Here is a 5749-nt window from a genome sequence, read left to right as displayed (position 1 = left end):
CCTGGAAACTTTGTAAAAGTCAGGCAGGTGAGGCAACGGCGTGTAATCCCAAAACTCGAGAGGCAAAGACAGGCAATCCCTGGAGCAAGCTGGCTAGCTACACTGACCAGAACCGTCAGACTCTGGGTGCAGAGAGAGACCTCAGTCAATGAAATGATGAGTGATCAAGGAAGATACCTGGCATCACCTTTGGGCTTCTACACATACATATGCACACATGCACTCACATGTCAACATGCATATATACATGTACACATCACACACACACAAGCAAACAAATACTCATGACATAAATGGCACTTCACCAGAGGCCAAGGGGGCCTGGAGCCTGGAACCTGTGGAGCCCCCGGGGTGAGGCCACTGCAGCCATGGAAACCCTTGGCTCTGGTTCCTGCCCTTCTTAATCCCTTAGGTGACCTGGCAACGAAGTTGTGACTGGTGACTTTAGGGAGGGTCACTTGGTTGAAGCCTTCTCCCAGGACTATTCTGAGGCGTGTTATCCAGTAGACTGAACCCCATTTGCCCACAGCTAATCCATCCATGAACATACCTTTATTGACTTCCTCTCCTCCCATCTCAATCCCCCAACCCTTCCTGATGCTCCCTGGATGCATTTCTCAAAGAAACTGCTGAAACCTACATGGACATCTAAGAGTCTGGTTTGAACTCAAACTGCAGCACTGGGGAGCAGCTGATGTCATGCAGCAGGGAGTGGGAGGATTGCGGTCAGCTGGACACGGTCGCAGTCACAGTGACACTCAGCTTCTAGCTTCTGGTGGCCATGGTGCCCTCTCCTTCCTTTTTGCAAGAGTTGACATAAATCTAGATTTTCACACAGTGTCTCTTAATTTTTGAATACTTTAACAAATTCAAAAAAAGAAAAAAAAATACTGTACATGGCACCCAAGCACGCCAGAGGCAGTAATCTGACAGGCCGCAAGATTTGCTGCTCATGGTACAGCCTGTGGCTAATGCCAGCAGAGGGTTGAAGGAGCTGTGTGCAAGGTGTGGCCCCTGAGTGGAGCCTTGATGAGGAGAGAGCCAGAAGGGAGGGGTGGGGTCCAGAGGAAGGAGATGCCAGCAGAGAACAGGAAACAGTAAGTGAGGTGTGGGCTGTAGAGACAAAGCCTTGAGCTTTGAGGCTGGGTTGTGCCAAGATGGATGATGACATCAGATCTTTTGTTCCTGCTGAGTGGACCCCTCTGACCCTTACTGTCATGGCTTCCCTGATTCTAGGGTCCAGGGGAGACCCTCTCTAAGCCCTGTTTTCAGAGCCCACTTAGGATCCTAATGTGAGTGTCTACCTCATACCTTACAAGTCATGCACCAAGAGGTTTTAAATAAAGACCAGGTTTCTTATGCAAACTGAAACTGAGAACTACATCTCTATGCATCTCCCAGAATGGGGGAATCTAAAGACCAACCCAAGAATTGATGAAGATGTAGAGCACCCAGGATGCTCATAGGCAGCTGTCGAGAGCATAAAGTGGTATAACCACATTGGAAATCTGCCTGGTAGTTATGCAGTAAAGCTGAACACATAGCGCCCTGTCTCCCAGTAAATCCACTCCAAATATACCGAAGAGAAATGAGTGCACCGAGAGACACACAAGAATGTTCTCAATAACACCATTTGTAATAGCCAGTAAGTCAATGAGTCTATTCCTAAAGTGGAATACTTTGCAGCCACAGCAAAGAACAAATGATTGCTACACGCAATAACATGCTAATTTCACAAATACACCACAGAAAGAAAACCAGACACAGAAATGCATATAATATAAAAGCTGACGTTCCCAAACAGGCTAAGCAGTCTTAACTGCTAGATATGACTAGGCTAGAGGATGGGAAGTGGGCTTGTTTGAGAGGGGTCTATGGGAGTTCTGGGTGGCCAGGAATATTCTGTGGATCCGAGTGGTGCTTATAGGGGTCTGCCTCCTATGGGTGATTACATGGGGGGTATTCATTTTATAGGGGTCTGCCTCCTATGGGTGATTACATTGGGGAGTATTCGTTTCTGGAAACCCATCAAGCTATTGGTTGGTGAGTACTGTGCTTTTTTGTATGAACATGATGTCTTGACAGATTTCTATAAAGACCATATTCCATAGTCAGTTACCACAAATGCATCTGCAGAACAGACTCAGAGCAATGTCAGGCCCTAGCAGCTGCTCCCAAAGAAAAATTCCAGAATGTTCCAGCCAGGAGCTGGTGGCTGTGCTCCTAGGAGGCCAGCCTAGGTGGGCACCATAATTCTAGGTCTCAAGGCATGGAGTAGGCATTGGCTAGCGAGGCCCTACTTGCTTCTTCGGGAATGCAGAGTGAGTCTGTGACTCATATCATCTCTGCCTCCTTTGCTATAGGTTTAAGCTTGAGATGATTGTGAGACTTTGTCCACTGACTTCTGGGCATGTTTTAAAAACATGACCATATTGGGTTTGGGAATTTTGCTCCTCAGCTGTGGTAGCAAGCCCAGGAGCCTGGCCGGAAGTGTGATACAATGGGGAGGCTCCAGAGGGACTCCCTGTGTGGCCTGGCTGAACCAGGGAAGGGATTTCCCTGCTTCTGGTGGGACCTGCCTGTCTTGTCCCAGGCCTATGTTGCAGGACTGCCTCTTTCAGAATCCAACACTTTCCAAAGACTGTGGCTGACAGTCCTCTTCTGGCAGGGAGCCAGCACCTGGGAGGTCCTGGTGAGTCTAGTACCCTGGGCTGCCCCTGCCTGAAAGCCTGGTGCTTTGGTGGGCTCTGCCCCAGGAGCCCTTCTAGAAGCAAACCTTTGTTCTCCTTAGTCACAAGATAGCTTATCTGGCAGGGTCAGCCTCTTCCAAGTTTCATTAAGGGGCAGGACAAGCAACTTGGAAGCCAGCTACCTCCCAGTTTGCTTCAGAGCTAAGTCAAGAAAAAAGGAGCCGACCAGGAATTGTTAGAAGACAGGGCCTCATGCTGTGGCTGTGGGTGGCAGGGTGGGCCCCAATCTTATAAGAGCAGCACTTAGTGCCTGTTGTGGATTCGATTCAACACTTATTTCCTGTGTGCCTACTTATGCCAGGCACTGGGCCAGGCTCTAATGATTAATTGTAGTGGGTCAAGATAACAAAATAAGTAAATCAATGGTGCAGTTGATTAGAAGGTGATAAATGCTGTGGAGAAAAAAAATAAAAGCACAGATGGAGAGGAAGAAGATAAACCTTGAGGTGCTATTTTCTATTTTTTTGAGACAGGATCTCCCTGTAGCCCCAGCTGGCCTGGACTCATTATGTAGACCAGGCTGGCCTTGCACTCACAGAGATCCACCTGCTCTGCCTCCCAAGTGCTGGGATTAAATGTGCGTGCCACCATGCCCAGCTAGGAGGTATTATTTTCATGGAAGGGCCACTGAGGAGGTAAGTGAGAGGGACAGAGACCGGGGAAAGGTGTTGAGGGCACAGGGAACAGCCTGTGAGGAGGCCCAGCAGCCTTGTCAACAGCAGATGTGGTGTATTTTGGGAGAAGGACCAGTCTAGGTTGGGGCAGAGAGTTGGTGGAACAGCGAGAAGAGCTGAGGAGAAAGGCACGTCCAAGAGGGTGCCGGGCCTCCCCGCCATCTAAGGAATTGGGATTTACTATGGATGGTGTGGAAAATGATGTCACTAGGCTTGTTTTATGCCGTGTCAGGACATTAGGTCAGACTTTTTGTTTTAGAAAACACAGTATCAGTAAGAATCAAAAGCCTTGAAAATCAAGTCTGTTTCTAGGCATCTTCCTTAAAGGAAGAATGGGAAAAGCTGCAAGACCTACTTAAGGATCTGATTGTTCATTCAACAAAGGTAGGAATTGCTGCTCATAGCTTTGTTATAATGCTGAAAAACCGAAACTCATTGGTAAAAATGGAGCATACCATTCAACACGATACGCACGCTGTGTCCATCAGCTCTCAGCACCCATGGATTTTGTATGTACAGGTTCGCCCCACCGTGATTTAAAAAACATCTTTTGTACCTGCACTTCATGAGGGGAACTTGTTTCTTGTCACTCGTATCCGCCCAGTACAGCAGAGCAGCTACTTGCATGGCCTTGGCATTGCATGATGGTGTCGTCTGGAAGGGGTCTGAGGCACACAGGAGGCTGTGGAGAGATTGGATGCAAATACTAAACCATTTCAAAAGAGGCCTTGAGAGTCTTCAGACTGCTTTCATGGAGAGATCTAGAACCAAACCCTAGGGAAACCAAGAGACAACTGTATAGATGTATAGGACTGTCAAACCTTTCCTTCCTTCCTTCCTTCCTTCCTTCCTTCCTTCCTTCCTTCCTTCCTTCCTTCCTTCCTTCCTTCTTCCCCTTCCTTCCTTTCTTTCTTTCTTTCTTTCTTTCTTTCTTTCTTTCTTTCTTTCTTTCTTTCTTTTTCTTTCTTTATACTGGGGGTTGAGTCTGGAGCCTGGTGCCTGCTAAGCAACTGCTCTACCACTTCACTTAAAAAAAATTTTTTTTTTTTGAGATAGGGTCTCCCTGTAGCCTCAGCTGGTCTAGAACTGGTTATGTAGACCAGGCTGGTCTCCATCTCACAGAGATCTGCCTGTCTCTGCTTCCAGAGTACTGAGATTAAAGGCATGTACCACCATGCCCAGCTTTCACTTTTTATTTGGAGACAGGGTCTCGCTAAGTTGTCCAGGCTGGCCTTGAATGCCCTCTGTATCCCAGGCTGGCCTTGAACTTGCCACTCTCCTGCCTCAGCCTCCAAAGAAACTGGGATTTACAGTTCTGTACCACCAGGCCTTGCTTACTATTTTTTCAGAGGTTTAATGATGAAAGGAAAATGTTTAAGCAGGATAATTCTTGTTCACTATACTCTCTGCTTTGTTTTTAAAATTCATATGTGCAGCTTAACAAAGAGATGGTTCTCAAAAACATGATGCTAAGTGAAGGAGCCAGACAGCAAAGGCCCGGAATACATGATTCCAGTCATGTGAAACATCCAGAACAGACAAATCTAGAGAGACAGAAAGTAGAGAATGGTCTCCAGTGGCTGGGAGCCGAGGGGAGGGTGCAGCTGCTGACATGAGGGTCCTGCTGTTGGACAATGAGAACATTCTAGAATCAGGATACAGTGAAGCTCATACAGCTCTGATACACTAAAAAACAGATCTGTAGACCAGGCATGGTAGCACATGCCTTTAATCCCAGCACTTAGGAGGCAGAGGCAAGTGGATCTCTTTGAGTTCAAAGTCAGCCTGGTCTACATAGCAAGTTCCAGGCTAGCCAGGGCTACACAGTGAGACACTGTCTCAAAAAGCCAAAACAACAACAGCTGCAAAATAGACTTGCGCACCTTTTGATAGTGAATTTTGTTTTATATGAATTTCATCTTAGTAACACTATCAATAAAAACCTTAAAAGCCAGGAGTCACTCAATGGCTTAAGGCACTTGCTGTCATGCCTAACGAGTTCAGTACCCCAGACCCACATGCTGGAAGGAGAGAACTGACTCCCTCAAGTTGTACACACACACACACACACACACACACACACACACATCCAGCACCCTCACCCCCCAAACCGAGCTGTGGGCCACTAAATAATAAGTTTAAAATGTACTTTAAAATGCATTTGGAAAATGTGTGGAAGGAAGGAAAGAAATACAACAGAATATTTGATGACATTGGCTGGCCTGGAACTCACTATGTAAACCAGGCTGGTCTTGAACTTACAGAGGTCCACTTGTCTCTGCCTCCCAAGTGCTGGGATTAAAGGTGTGTGGTATCCACCTGTCC

Source organism: Nannospalax galili, unplaced genomic scaffold, assembly GCF_000622305.1.
Source record: "Nannospalax galili isolate Female #2095 unplaced genomic scaffold, S.galili_v1.0 scaffold245, whole genome shotgun sequence".
Lineage (NCBI taxonomy): Eukaryota > Metazoa > Chordata > Mammalia > Rodentia > Spalacidae > Nannospalax > Nannospalax galili.
Note: the sequence above shows the minus strand (reverse complement) of the source record.